Here is a 15857-nt window from a genome sequence, read left to right as displayed (position 1 = left end):
AGGATTCTTGGTCTTAGTGAAAATTACCAACCTTTTAGGAAAATTGCCTCTAAATAGTATATAAGCTTTAAAAACAAGTCAAAAACTTTAAAAAACAACCCCCTACCCCTTTCTCTTTCTTTCTGTCTTTTTTACGCCATAGAGTTTTAGACCTAAAGGTGACTTAGATCTTCCAGGCCAATGGTTTAATGCAGTGTTTGGAAAGGATTGTAACTTATTAGTGGTTGTGAAATCATTTCAGTGGATTTTGACTTTGGGTGAAATGTAGGAATATAAAGTGTCAACCTGCATTGTTCATAGTAATGATAAGTATTGTTTCATGAATGTTCTGCCTAGGAGTGTGTGTGTGTGTTTATATACATGGGTGAATGTAGAGATTTTGATTAAAACATGTTCCTCACTCAAGGTCACGCATGCTAAGTTGGCTTCAGTCGTGTCCAACTCTTTGCGACCCCTTGGACTGTAGCCTGCCAGGCTGCTCCGTCCATGGGATTCTCCAGGCAAGAATACTGGAGTGGGTTGCCATTTCCTCCTCCAGGGAATCCTCCCAGCTCAGGGATTGAACCCATGTCTCGTACATCTCCTGCATTGGCAAGCAGGTTCTTTATCACTAGTGCCACCTGGGTAGCTCACTCACGTTCATGGTCAAAAACAATATAGCACATTCAGTTGTCTCCCCCTCTGCATTGTGTTTTCCTTTTATAAATGATTTATTTCAAAAAGAAGTAATTCCTGACTATTAGCATTCTACTTAAAATGAATACTTCAGTTACTTCCTTGGTGATCCAGTGGTTAAGACTCCACACTGCCAATGCAGGGGGCCTGGGTTCAATCCCGGGTTGGGGAACTAGATCCTGCATGCTGTAGCTGAGATCCCAACACAGCCAATTTTTTTTTTTAAGAAGGAATACTTTATTTACTAGCTTTTACATATTTTTTGTTTTACAGTGACAGATAAAAGCTCTTGGTCTGTCATAAGAGAGGTGGCATAAATTTAAGATGATGCTAATTACAAAATGTCACTTTAAGCATATATTACATGCGTGACTTTTAGTAGTAGTGTGAAAGACGATAGGGTATAGGGCCAGTCGTCTCTTTGAATCCCCTCTGTCACTTAAGCTACTGCTTTTTCCCCGTGAAGTCTCGTTTATTTGCAGTGTTGTGTTAATTTGTGCTGTGCAGCAAAGTGACTGAGTTATGCACATAAATATGTTCTTTTTATATATTCTTTTCCATCATGGTTTATCCCAGGATTTAAGGGCTAATGCTTTAAACTAAATAATGTTTCTGAGCCTCAATTCTCTCATTTGTTAAGTGAGTCTAAGAGTTGCTCCCTCAGAAGTTTGTCGTGAGGTTTAAGTAAATGTGGTCCCTGGGACGCAGTACGCTCGCAGCAGTCTGCAGCTTCTGTTCTGATGCTGATTATTTGACTGTCAGTGTTAAGGTGTGCACAGCAGTGCGCGTGTCATTGTGGAGATGAATGGGCTGTGATACATATCTCCACATCCAACCAGAATATCCATCCATGCTCCCTTGGTTTTGTTTGTTTGTTTCTGTTTTTTTCAGGGTTTCCTAGTCTTGAACTACTGGCTATGCGGCTACCAAATGCCTAAGGGAGTTCTTCACAGCTGAGTTAAGAAGCTGGAATTGGTTCTAGATGCTGGGTAGATGCAAAGCAGCCTAACTCTTCAAGTACCGATATTTCTCACCTCCGATTCCGGCCTCTGCTTTGAGAAGGATACCTTAGCCTCACCGACTTTCAGTAGTACAGAAGCCCACTTCCTCCCCCTACCAGTGAAAACAAATCTAACGCTTCAAATGTAAATTGTTCATATGAGAGGAACGTAAAGTCTGTTTTGCAGAAGTAAATCGACCGTCAAGAGAAGACTTGGCCTCTAATTTATATTGCTTTGCACTTTGGTCTGATATTAAGAAACAGCATTCTTCGGTGAAATTTTGGGTGCCAAACACCTACCCAGAATGTCCAGGGCTTTCCTTTTCAGAAGTTAGCATTCTCCTTTTGACCGTCCAAGTCATGATGAATTCTGACTTGTATTAGGAACATGTTGGACAATGGAAACATTTCTCTGGATTGATTGAGTAATATTTTTTTGGAATATACTTCCTTTCTGTACCAATTTCTTTTAATTTAAAGAACTATAAGCCAGGTTATATTCTCTCCCAACAGGTGATATAGCTCCTTTTCTTCTGTTAACTGTTCTCTGTACCCGCCACCATCTCCTGATATTCAGTAGAGTAACACCTTCACATGTGTGCTTGCCTCCTAATTTAAAATACTGTGTCCGCATGTAGATATAATGTACATAACAGTTTAACCTCAAGGTTGCTCGAGTCAGGGCCCCCGGGCCTGAGACACTAACACACAGTGCGTTCGCAGTTAGCCATGGGCTGGGCTCAGAACCCGCTCCCAGGTCGATGTGGATGACCAGGACCCTTCCTGCAGTATTCATACGGTGTCTTTATTTTGTCACTGTCCTTGTGCGTGTGGGGGTGTGTGTGTGTTTTAATGGGAATCTTGTCTGAAGATGTAATTTCTGAAGTTTAACACGACATGTTTTGTTTGTTGTGCAGTATATACAGTAAGAGAGGTACCGTAAATGTTTTTGTTGTTCTTTTCCTTGTCAGTACTCCATATTTGTGGTTACTTCCTACGGCACTCGTCTGATTTCTCATCCCAGGTCTCGCTCTGTGTGTTACTAACCGTGGGAAGGGAAGGGCGAGACAGCCCCACTTACTGACTGTCCCGCCTCCGGCGTTTGTGCGTCCTGCCCCGATCAGGTTGGTGGCAGGGCCCATTCGTGTGTTGGAGCCCAGGTTCCAGGTCAGGCTGGTTCAGGGGCCCGCCTTGAGGGGAAGGGTCCTCCCAGGTGGTGTGAAGCCTCAGGCTCACAAACCCCATCCCTGTCGTCCCTGGTGCCTGCTGCCGTGGCCCCCCAAGCTCCCCTGGCTCCCAGGCGCACCGCAGCCGGGAATGTGGGAATGGCACCGCCACGCTGACCCGCGTGGAAAGGATGTTGGTGTTCGGTCGGCCCTCCTTTTCCCTTGTCCAGTATTAGGTTTTGATTTGCCCTTTGCCACTGTTTCCAAAGATCAAGGAAGGTCGCTAACATTTTCAAGGACCAATGAGAACCTCCTGTTAACTTAACCTCTTCCCGTGAGAGCACACTCTCCCCGGAGGGGAAGGTGCCCGGGCTCTGCTTTGTCCTTTTGCATTAAGAACGGTGTGGGGATCAACGTGTGTCTCTGTGCTTGCTTATTGGGTTGGTTGGTTTTTTTGTTTTCCTTTGTCCTTTTAAAAAATAACATCCTTCTCTCGTACACGTTATTAAGTTAAGTTCTGTTTTTGAGAAGTCTCAAAGTGTAAAAAAAAAAAAAATCTCCATTCATCCAGTGGATGTGTGCGCCTGAGGGTGGTTATGCGAGTTGTCTTCACTGACCGCTCTTCATCTGACAGCTTCAACGGCAGACTGGGCAGGAGAGCCCGGGGCGGGGGCGGGGAGGACGCAGTGCTTCTGAACGGATGGACTTTCTGTTGTTTTGCATGTTTAATATAGAAGTTCCTGTTCCTTGGGAGATCATGGCCTTTGAATATGCACACAACCTTTGAATTGTGCCTACTAAATTATAGCAGGGGACTTTGGCACCCAAGGAATTCTGACTTTCTGGGATTATAGTAGTAATTCCCAGCCGTACTCTGGACTTTATTTTGCTAACCATAATTGAGCAACTGTAAATTACTGCTATATTAATGTTTTAAAGCACTGGGATAGTCTAATTCTAACTTGTAATTAATTATGTTTGCCAATTATCTGTTTGAAATAAATTTGTGTCTGAACAGCTATTAAAACTGTTAAATTGTACAGATATTATTCATGACAGCTTTGTACTGTGGAATGTGCTTAATAAAAAACAAAAAGTTTGACCTTTGTCCAATAAATTGCTAAGTAATGTCAATAAATCAAGTATGAGTGTTATGCAGTACACCTGATCTGGCTTCATGCAATTGTTATTTCAGCTACTAATTCAAAGCCAATACTGTTTTAATAAAGTGTTGCAATACTGTGATGTTCTGTTAAGAAATTCCTGCCCCCCCCCCAAAAAAAAAACCTGTTAACATGCTGTCAGTAATTCAGTGACATACAATTAAAGTTTGTAGATTAAAAACAAAAAAGAGAAAGAAACATCTGCTCTGTACCAAGAGGTTGAAGGCAAAGTACTTTTTTTTGGCCTGTGAGAACTGGTATGAGATAATGCCTGTCCCTGTCCAGGGACCTTTTCCTGAAAGCTGACTTTAACCTCAGGAACTGGAGGCTGGTTCAAATCTCCTCCCCAGCTAATTTGCTTCCTACAAGTGCTTAATTGCTTCAAAAGTTACTGTGAAAATGGTCCCTTAAATGTGTTCAAGGGCTCAGAGTGGGAGTGGATCCTCTGAATCCAGGGGGTTGGGGGGCATGTACAGTTAAGTTGCAGCCCTTTAAGGGACATGAAATTGTCTTTCCTTTCGACAGATTGACACATTACTGAGGACTAAAGCAGAAGGAGTATAGTTAGTATCTTCAGGATTCTATTCAGAAGTCCTGAGTAGTTGCAGAGTTTTCCTGATAACTAGATTCGCACCAGCCTTTAGTCAGCTCAGTTGTTTATGTGGACTTTTTTGAGATGAAATTAGAGTAATTCTACACAGCTTTGCTCCCGCTCATTTCTCTTGTAAAATTTTTTTTAAGAATAGGTAGTACACATGATTGTTGTGGTTTAGTCGCTAAGTCGTGTCTGACTCTTAGGCGACCTTGTGGACTGTATCCCACTAGGCTTCTCTGTCCATGGGATTTCCCAGGCAAGAATACTGGAGTGGGTTGCCATTTCCTTCTCCAAGGGAATCTTCCCAACAAAGGGATTGAACCCACGTCTCCTGCATTAGCAGGCGGATTCTTTACCTCTGAGCCACCAGGGAAGCCTATGCATGTGGTTAAAGAAAGCCAATTTACAAGCCATAAAAAGATAGTGTATGCAGTGGTTTTCCCTTTCACTCTTGATTCTCAGTCCTCCAATCCTTACTGACCAGTTTTTTGCATATCCCCTGACAGATAGTAATCTGTGCATAGGAGGATGTATGTATGTATATGTGCAAATGCCTTCCTACCTGCTTCATACCTGCTGTCCCCATGCCCTGAAATAGTTGGGGTAGCCTGCTATACTTCACCTGTTTCATCTAGTATTGGGATTAGCCTGTGTCAGTACGTGTAATTCTACCTCATTCTTGCTGATGGTTGCGTAGTATTTGGTTATAATGATATTCTGTAAGTCACTTAGTTCCTTGAGGCTGATGTGGTTTCTTGACTTTTCCTGTAATGACTCTTGTTTATCACAGGTCTGTATGTCCCTGCCTGTACTAAACACTGAACAGGATAAACTGTTCTTGGTGACTTGGACTAGTCGTTACGAACAGCAGATGTTGAACCCAAACTGTGCTGCGGAGTGGGCAGAGGCTCGGGTGTCAGACCAGATCTTCACCCCTCTAGCTGTCTTCTGTCCTCACATGTTGGTGCTCAGTCACTGCAAGACAGTGAACACTAGTCTTCTTTTATCCTTGATAGGTGATGTTAGTGCAAGAAATTCACGCTATGAATGCGTGGAAATTCTCAGGTTTTACAGAACTCCTTGGATATACAGTCAAGCTAAGTGGTGCTTTGCCATTTCAGCCTATTTGTTTTCTAGTTAATAAGGAAAAAGGAGGTTGGGCCATCTGGCTGATCATCCTGTTACTAATTAGCTGTGTGGCAGTACCCCTTTTGGATCTCCACTTCCTCATGTATAAAAGGTTTCGTTAGCTCAATTCCTGGAGAACATGACGTGCACCAGCTCTGAATGACCTGTTGCAGGAATGCAGACATAGTGATGCCTCATCTAAATTTTTAAGAAGAACTGAAAATCCAGATTATGAAGAGACCCATAAGTCAATCACTCAAGCACCAGTTTGCTATCTCTGAATTAACACCATCTTAAGCATTTTTAGCAGTGACCTGTTGAGGCATTGCATCCAAGATGGCAACAACTCTTGAAGAATGAAAAAGATTCCAGAGAAAAGGAACAAATTAATGATAAGCTTTTTGGCACACAGTTTGGTTGGTTAATGAAAAATGATCAAAAAGGGGGAGTTGTTTAAAAAGACAGGAGAAGGAAGGAGCCAGGAGCTGGCAGCACTGTCTTCAGTCACATTTAACATCAGAGGTAGCATGCTTATACTTGCTACACATCACGTGCATACCAGCTGCCTGCTTTTGTGTTGGGGTTGAGTTCGTGCTAAAGCAAGGCAGAACTTAGGTCTAAGGTCGACCTGGTCTTCTAACTGGGGAAGCCTCTGGGAGCTCCAACATCTCCCAACTCTGTCTGTTGATAACAGACTAACACCTCATAGACTGTCAGCATCTGTGGGATAACAGAACAGGGCCATCTTCAGGTGTTTACTTGCCCAGATGTACTGAAATCCTCATTCAGTGTTGTAAAGTTTTTATCGGTTGTCTGAAGCCATGTGGAAGAAGTGTGGTGCAGCTCAGAAGTAATTATCTCCTCTGCGCGCAGGGCAACCTGGAAAGCAGACTGTCCTGTAAGTGGGTTTGTCTTGTTCCATGGCTTTCAGGTTGTGGCCATCTGCTTATCCTGTGTCCAGGAATTGCTTGGTTATATTTCTCAGAACAGACATGCTGTTGGTGGGTTGGCCTGGCAGAACTGGGAAGTAACCATGCCAAAGACTTAATCTGTGGTGGGCATGCCTTAGGAACAGCTCAAAGCCGACGTTCTGGGGGAGAAGACCTCAGAGACTACAACTTAAACTCCCTCCACCCTTTTCGGATCCAAGGGACCTTTCTGTGCTCATGGGCTGTGTTTGTTCTCCCAAATACCCCTTAACTCTAATGATTGGGAAGAAATGCTCTTAGAACACCATAGCCTTTGGATCTTGATGAAGACCATCCAGGGAGGGTCACTGGTCTACTGGATGGCAGGGAGGAAAGAAATATGAGCTTTGGGGCTGGCAGACCTTGCTCGAAACCAGACCTCTGCTAGCTAATTTGACAGCAGGCCCCCTGGGCAAGGGTATTTCCTGCCCTGAACCTGAGCTGCTTCATCTAGGAAGTGGAGACAGTATTTTAAGATCATTATGGTTTATGTGATATAATCTAAACTGCCTAACACAGTGCCTGGTACATAACAGGTTTTTGATGCCAGCTTTTTTTGGTAGCTTCAACTGTGGCATTTAAACAGATGGTACAGCATTTCCAGAGCAAAGTATAAAGGTTAGAGTTTAGGAAGGTGTGATGTGAGACAAATTTAAACGTGCACAAGCAGACTGAGGCCTATCCGGGCCTCTTGAGGGGGAAAGATGAGGAAATACGCGGACTCCCCGGTGAGGACTGGCCCTGATGAGGACTCAGGCTCTTCAGTGAGTGGAACAGAGAGAGATGGACCAGTCGAAACGTGTTTCTACCAAGTTATTTTTGTTAATTATTATTTTTTTTTTTATTAAGAATAACTCAGCTTTAAAAGCCTGTCCTGTCTGCCAGGGATATTTCTGGAAAAAGGAGGAGACCTCAAGATGCCAGTATTCTCAGCTTGTTGCAGTGTCTCCAAGGAGACAGGAAACAGTGTACCTGTAGGTGGTGGGACTGAGGGGAGTGGGTGATGTAGGGGAGAGAGTGGTTAATACCAAACACAGCACAAATGAAAATCACCAGCATTGGTGAGCGCCAGGCCTGCTGGTAAGCGCTTTCATCTTGACAGTACCCTGCGTGACTATACCATTACCATTTCAGAGCTGAAGACACTGAAGCTCAGGTGTCTCACTAGTGAGCCCTGGGCTTGACTCCAGTCTGCCTTGGCTGGAATCTTTTGACTGACCTCTTGGTGCACCGCCTAGCCTCTTCCTCTTGGTGGGCACCATGATGCCAGCAGTCGCCCTGAGGAGCCAGGCCTCACACCGTGCAGTCCCCTTGCACTAACAGACAGACCCTCTGCACACCTCTCTTCCCGCTCACCCGTGTGACCCTGGCGTCTCTGGTCACTAGCAGATGTGCGTGGAGTGCCTTCAGCAATGCACAGTGTGTGGGGGGCGCGTGGAGCAGGATGGGATGGGGGCTGTACCCGGGGGGCAGTGGGCAGCCACTGGACGCGTCCAGTTAGAAGGCCAGCGTCAAGATTCCAGAGAGACGGGTTGAGGCCTGGACTCGGGGCAGAGCAGTGGGCAGTGGCGAGGGGCATTGCTGGCGTGTGCTCAGTCGCAGCAGTCCTGTCTGCCTCTGCGACCCCGTGGACTGTAGCCTTGCCAGGCTCCTCTGTCCACAGGGTTTCCCAGGCAAGAACACTGGAGTGGGTTGCCATGCCCTCCTCCAGGGGATCTTTCCCATCCAGGGATCGAACCTGCGTCTCCCGTGTCACAGGTGGCTTCTTTACCGCTGACTCACCGGGGAAGCCCTGGAAGGATATTGAGGAGAGGGAAATCTTGATGGGAAGAGGAGCTGGAGCTGACAGTGGCCCCGTTGTCCTGTGTGGGTGTGTCTCCAACGCGCCACTAGGTGCCGCTCTAACAGATGTGAGCAGATGTAGTGGCCCCTGCTCTCAGGCAACTTACATTCACCAAGAAGAAACGGAGGACCCAGGGCAATGGGTGCACTGCCCACACATTCATGAATTCACAAGATAAATTCAGATCGTGATAGATGTTCTGAAGAGACTACACAGGGGGCAGTGGCCTGGGAGACATTCGAGCCAGGGCCTCAATGATAGGTGGCAGGAGGCCATCCGAGGCTCCAGTCTGGGTGGGCGGAAGTGCAGAGGCCTGGAGGCGGGAAACCCTCACACCCCCTGCACCAGACTAGCCGGTGGGGTACTCGGTCCCCAGGTAAGCGGAGGAGGAGTCCGGCTGAGAGGGTGGAAGAGAGTCTGGAGGCACAGTGCAGGTGCCTGGGAGCTGTTCAGGCGGCGGGGCTCGGGCGGCAGCGGAGAGAGAGGCCTGCCGCGGCGTCCGGAAGTTCAGGGCCCTGCGAAGAGGGCACAGGAGGACAGGCGGCGGCCGCGCGGGAGAAGCCGCCGGAAAGGTAGGGGTGTGTAACCCGCAGGCCTGGCGGGGACGGGAGGACGCGCCCAGACCTTGGGAAACCTTTTCCAAACACTTGCCTCCGTCCGAGCAGCCCAGGCCTTCCGGGCAACAATGCCTGTCCGCTAATCATGCCGCAGGACACCTAATCCCGCTTCCCTCTCTTTCCAAGACCGGGCCACGCTCTCCGGACCCGATGGCAAGGGCTCGGGGCGCCCGGGAGAGCCTCGCTCGCGCCCAGCCCTGCTTCTCTCGCGGCCCCGAGGTCTGCACCTCAGGAATGAGGAGATAAAAGGGACCATCGGGGCTTTTTCCACCAGAGGCGAAAACATTTTATAGAACGGACTGCGAGTTTTTGTTTCAGGAAATTTCATCATGTCTCCAAGAAGGGGAGGGGAGAAAAAGAGAGGGTGGGAGGGAGAGAGCAAAGTTAATTGGCCTCAGATTTCCTCACCCCCTTTTCATGATGGTAACACGAGGCAGCCCAGGTCAGCCTCAGGTCAGCGACGGTCGGGCTCTTTAGTGCCCCTCTGTGAATACCTCATTTCTGTAATAGTTTTTCCTTTAAAAACAGCTCTGCCTTCTTTGGCAGATGGTGACATTCCATTAGCATATGGAATATTTTTCAAAACACATCCGAAAGCATGTCTCTTACGGAGGAGACTGGGCAAAAGCAAACGAATGTTTGAAAAGTATGTTGGGAACGGCTCAACATTGAACAGAAGGCTCCCGCTCCCCCGCCCCCACCCGGCACCTCCCCACCCTGGCTCCTGGATTGTTACTGTAACCAAAAAGGGGAGAGGATTTTCCTCCAAATCTGAGTCTGTTGGCTTTACTGTGACCGTCAAGAGTACACAGAGGGTAGCTAGAGAGAGCCCAAACCCGGAGGATAAAGAGCACATTCTTGGCTTGGAATGGACATTGGGAAGGCTCAGGGGTAAAGAATCCGCCTGTCAATGCAGGAGATGGGGTTTCAATCCCTGGGTCAGGAAAATCCCTGGAGGAGGAAATGACAACCCACTCCAGTATTCTTGCCTGGATAATCCCATGGGCAGAGGAGCCTGGTGGGCTACAGTCCATGGGGTTGCAAAGAGTCAGACACCGCTGAGCGAATAAGCAAATACATCCAGCCTTTGTGGATGTGGCCCTGGGGGTAGTGAAGGATGCATCTTGTTCACTGAGCGCCTATTGTGTGCCAGATGTGTGACATGTATTACTGTCTTTCCTGCTGACATCTATCTACCACGCAGCGGGCAGAGGGAGCTCTTGAGCTCTGTCCATGGGGTTCAGTTCAGGGTCAAATGCCTTGTTATAGCAGGCAGTGATCCCGCCCTGGCCTACCTCTCCAACGTCGGCTTCCCGCCGAGCCACATGGCTTTCTTTCCAGTCATGGTTTCAGCCCTGGGGCCTTTGCACATGCTGGTCCTTCTGCATGGTGTGCTGGTCCCCCAGTTTCTCCTGTGACTCTCCTCTCACCGTGCAGGACTTGGCTCACACACCCACTTCCCCGAGAAGCCTCCTCTGAGCATCTCGTAAACTCGCCCTTGTCACTACCACAGCACGTATTCTATTTACTCTTGAGTAACTGCCGTTTTATTGGTTTACTTGTATTCATTCAAGACTTATTTTCTGAAGGCCTGCCTTGTGGTAGGTACTGAGCTAGGCAGTAGTGAAACAAATCTCCTCGCCCACCGGAGCCTACCGCATGACGTGGGAAGGCCGGTGGTGAACAGATTGTGTTTTTCCTGACTTCCCTGACCAGAAACGCAACCTTCCGGAGGCCTGTCTGGAACGTGGTTTGTGCTCTTCACAGACTGTTTTGGGGTTTGGTGATCAGAGGGCTTAGTGACTTACAGTTCAGTGCAGGACTGAACCCCCTTTTATAGACCTGGGCTTTCAGGCACAGAATTGGATGTGGCTTTCAAGATCACCCTGCCAATGAAACAGCAGAGCAAGGATGTGAACCCAGGTCTCTCTGATCCTGAAACTGGATCTCCCCAAGCCTGGCCCAGCCCAAGGCCTCTTGCTGGGTGCCTTGCCCACTGCTTCCTTCTGGCCCATATCTGGGTCCGCTGCCCTCCACATGTCCAGCCCACCATCCACAACTGCTTCCTCAGCACCGCACCCTCTGCGGGGCTCCTCGCAGCACCGTGGTCCCTGTCCGGCTGGCTCTCTGAGCCTCCGTTTCCTTGTCAAGATAAGAAGTGAAACAACAGTACATCTGCAGAAGCTCTTAAGAGTCTATTATCCTGCTTTCTGATCAACCAACCTGTCAATTGTGTTCAAGAAAAGTTTACAAAGTAGATTTGATTTCTATATCTCCAGCCAAATATTAATGTCAAGGTCCAACATAATTTCAGCGACTACCTCTTCTCGGGCTATTACTTCTACTCTGCTCACTCTGTTGATCCGAGGATAGAAGCCCAATTCAAACTGGCCTCCTCACGGAAGGGGATTTGTTGGCTTTCCAGGTAGCACTGGTGGTAAAGAATCCACCTGCTGGTGCAGAAGACACAAGAGATATGGGTTCCATCCCTGGGTCAGGAAGATAGATCCCCTGGAACAGGAAATGTCAACCCACTCCAGTATTCTTGCCTGGACAATTCCATGGACAGAGGAACCTGGTGGGTAACAGTCCATGAAGCCACAGAGAGTCAATGCGATTGAGGGACTAAGGGTGCACATGTAAGCCCAGGGATGAGGTAGCTTTAGGCACGGCCTCCAAGGATGTCACCTGCTCTGGGGACTCTCCCTGCCGGCCTGGCTCTCTTGTCTCATGGTCTCATTGGAAGACAGGCTGTCTCCCTGTAAGGTGGCCGAGTGGCTCCTAGCAACTGCTGGGGGACATCCTAGGCTCTTAATATCTCGGGTAGGGCAAGCTCTCTCTTCCTAGAGGGCCCTAGAATTCCTCTCCTTGGCTCAGACTGGGTTATGTGCCCACCCTGAAACCTCTCGCTGTGGTCAGAGGAATGAGATGCGCTGACTGGCCAGCCCTGGATCACAGAGCCACCCTTACCCAGGGGTTGGGGTCTGCCTCATGCAAACCACATAGCCTGAGACGGGAAGGGAGGCCAATGCTCAAAGAAAGCCTAGGTGCTGAGGTCCACAAACAAAGCAGAATGGAGGCCGGGCTGACAAAACCCAGTGCCACTGTTCCGCCACTGGGCCTGCATTTCCCAGGGGAAGTGACTAATTTTGCACGCTCTTGAAGGCTTGGCTCTGCAATAACCTCCTTCCTGATCCGCTGAGTGAGAGCTAATTCCTCTATGCCTGGACTCGTTTCCTGCCTTGTCACTTTCTCTTTGGTGGTGTAGCTATGAATGTGCGCATAAGGGACGTCCCTCGTGGTCCAGTGGCTAAGAAGCTACCTTGCAATGCAGAGGACATGGGTTCCATCCTCGGTGAGGGGAGATTCTACAGGCCCTGAAACAACTGAGCCGGCGCCGGACGTAACTGCTGAAGCCCACATGCCCGGAGCCCAAGCTCCGTAACAAGGGAAGCCGCCGTCACGAGAAGCCTGCACACCTCAGCAGAGTAGCCCCCACTAGCGATAGCTAGTGAAGACCCCACACACGGCAACAATGACCCAGTGCAGCCAAAAAAAAATTTTTAAATGTAGAAATTGTGCACGTTTGAGGACTGGAGAGTGGAGAGGGTAGAAGAGTCCTCTTTGGAGATCAGAGGGTTTGGATTCAATTCTCCTGTTTGCTCTTCAGTGATTGGATGATCAAGAACCAGATACTTCTATCTAAGCCCTCCTCCTTCTCAGGCCTGTTCTGAGCGTTCAGCGTGCTGAACCAGCCCAGCCTGGGTTCAGAGGGCTTTTGATTTCCTTCACACCAGGATCCATCCATGGCCATCGCTGTGATCCTAGCCCTGATCACAGGTACTGATAAATGTGTGTTGAATGAACAAACTTGTGGATTCCAAAACTCTCAGGGTATACAAGAGTGCCTCCCTTTTCGCAGTCCTTGGATTCCAAAGTGAGCACTTTGGGTGAAAAACCATAGCATCAAAGACGCTTAAAAACCTTTAAAATGTGAATTCAGTGTAGGATGCAGAGCGTGTGCTCTTTGCCCCAGGGCAGTGACTGACATCCATTTAGAGTCTGAGAACCGCCAAGCTGGTCAAAGGAAGCGAGTGTTAGTCACTTTGTGTCAGTGTCCGACTCTTTGCCACCCCGTGGACTGTAGCCCGCCAGGCTCCTCTGTCCATGGGATTCTCCAGGCAAGAATACTGGAATGGGTTGCCTTTCCCTTCTCCAGGGGATCTTCTCAACCCAGGTATCAAACCTGGGTCTCCCACATTGCAGGCAGATTCTTTACAGTCTGAGCCACCAGGAAGGAGGCAAGAGAAAAGTCTAAATGCAGAGACTCCATCATTCAAATAATGCTGCTCTTAAAGTAACTTTCAGGAGGTAAGAGGGAAAAAAGAATAAAGAAAATGGCAAATCCCAAATTTCATTTTATTTTCTGTGCCACACGGCATGTGAGATCTTGGTTCCCAGACCAGGGATCAAACCCACGCTCCCTGCAGTGGTAGCACAGAGTCTTAACCACTGGACCACCAGGAAGTCTCAGTCCTGAATTCTAAATTTCCTGCAAGGTTCACTCCATTCTGGCTTAACAGGCATCCTTATCCTGTAACTTTAATATGTGCCGAGAGACTTGTTTGTTACAGAGGGAACAAATGGGGTCATCCATGTGAGGGCACGGTGAACAGTGTAGCACAAATTGGGGGTTCAGTGAGTATGACAGAATTGAACCCAAATCTTGCTTGGTGGTCTGACATACAGGCGGCCTCCTGGGCTGTTGCCAAGGAGGTCCTGCCAGCTGCCTGTCTGTCTCGCTGGCTCTCACACTCCCGCCCCAAGACACTGGTCACTGATGCTTAGGTCCTAGAGTCCGGGGTGAAATTAAGTGCCGTGTGATCTAATTCTGCTGCTCCTGCTGCCTCCAGGACGCTGTTGTTGGCAGCAGAATTCAGGCAAGTGAAGTCAGTTTTTCTCTGCATCATGGTTGGCATGACTTCATTAAGACAAATATATAACCTTGACCACCTCCTTCCCCTACAAAAAGTCACCCATCCTTCACATCAAGAGCACTGTGACCTTGTTATCCTATGCACAAGGTTTTGTATTGTTGTGTTTTCGCAGTGCTTTCTGTGTGATTTCTGGGACAGCTGTGCAAGCCCCTGGGTGTGACATCAGCTGTAATGTGTCATGACTGTAGAATCTGTGAAGTCCCAATGGTCCCAGACTCCAAAGATGCCTTGGCGAAGGGGCTTCTGGCTGAGGACTGGTCCCAGCCAGCATTTGGACACTGACTGTCACTATTAAGGTCCCAGTTCTCCTGACTGCAGGCTCTAAAACGGTGCCTTTTCCTGGGTGACCTCAGCCTGAGGCTGGCATTGGCTCTTCGAGGAATAGCAGGCTCCCGGGTTCTCTGTGCTGCCCTGCTGATCAGGAGCCAGGACTCTGGGTCGGCAGCCTGGGGCTTGGGCTCCTGGCTCTGCATGTAAGTCTCTGAGGTCAGGATTTGGGGCAGGCTCTTTGCTGTTTGATCCCTTCAGAGCAGGAACTCACACATCTTTACTCCATCGCTGCTGTGTCTATATCTTTTTCTTCTGCCACCTTCTTAACTCACTCCATATTTTTCCTATTTAAAACTCAGAAGGACAGAGTCCATCAGCTGGGCAGGGTTTTTCACACTGGCGGCCTCATGGGTCACCAGCCAATGGGGGGCGCCCCATAGGTCAGGCGCCCGCCTCCTGTCCGATCTGTGGCCATCCCTTGCTCGAGCACTCTGGGAAGTGGCTGGCCGCCCCAGCAACCTTGAGTGGGTGGCTTCCTTTGGGAAGTCATGGTCACCATTCACAGGTCACCATGCTGTCTTTCCTGACTCCCCCGTGTCTGCCCTGCTCCTTGTTAAACTTTGACAGGTCAACATAACTGGTATGTAGGAATCATGTGTTCCTGAAATTACTTGGAGATTTTAAGATACTAGGGGCCAATCCCTCCATCTTCCTGCACGTGAGAAGGCTCTCCAGGAAGGCTGGCATTCACATAGCAACATCATCTCTTCCATGGTAGTTTCTCTAAATCCCACCCATCATGGCAGGATCTACTGGAGTCTGACTTTTCTCTCAATCCTGCTTTCTAGCACTATCGATCAGCCCTTAAGAGCCTCTTTTGGAAGAGCCATAAAAATGTAGGGACGTGCAAATGCAGTTCAGATGAGCCATACTGAGGAGTTTTTAAGACACAGTCCTCTGGACAGAGCGCCTTGGTCTGTTTGCACCATGACTTGGTTTCCCCAGATCTGCTTGTACATTTCATTCATATTTCATTTTCTCTGTAGTTCCCTTGAACTGTTTCCCAATGTGTGTCCTGTGGGGCGGTAATTCTATGAATGATTAAACAAGTATTGTAAAGTAAATGGGGATTCTGTGTTCATGTGTATTTGGGGAATACCATGTTAAAGAAAGATAAACAGGTTTTTTAAAACTGTAGGATTTATCAGAGCCTTTAATATGCAAATACATGCTGTTATTACCCAGAAGGTAATGAAGGCTTTCCGTGTTTCCCATACTGGTTTGATTTTGAAATCTTTTTTTTTTTTTAACCCAGAAAACAGATCAAAAGGGGTAACACTCTGAGAAATATTCCTCAGATAGAAAGGGAATGCTATCTTTTCTCTTTATTGGATTTGTGAGATTTATATTATTGCTTATTTGTTTGATCATTACT

General features: G+C 48.0%; 1 protein-coding gene across 6 annotated transcripts in view; it reads left to right on the top strand.

The window, feature by feature from the left end:
* The window catches only part of FBXW11 (F-box and WD repeat domain containing 11), a 213949-nt gene that overhangs the window by 119507 nt on the left and 78585 nt on the right, over nt 1–15857 (top strand). For 5 of the 6 annotated variants that reach the window (XM_043887720.1, XM_043887719.1, XM_043887715.1 and 2 more), the window contains one exon: nt 1567–4086. The exons of the other annotated variant lie outside the window; for it this stretch is intronic. The gene's annotated coding sequence lies outside the window, so the exon portion shown is untranslated. Of the gene's footprint in view, nt 1–1566; nt 4087–15857 lie in introns of those variants that run through there. 6 annotated transcript variants of the gene reach the window in all.

The sequence above is a fragment of the Cervus elaphus genome, chromosome 25, assembly GCF_910594005.1.
Source record: "Cervus elaphus chromosome 25, mCerEla1.1, whole genome shotgun sequence".
In the NCBI taxonomy this organism is placed as follows: domain Eukaryota; kingdom Metazoa; phylum Chordata; class Mammalia; order Artiodactyla; family Cervidae; genus Cervus; species Cervus elaphus.
The sequence above is the reverse complement of the archived record's forward strand: the minus strand, read 5'-3'. Positions and strand labels throughout refer to the sequence as shown.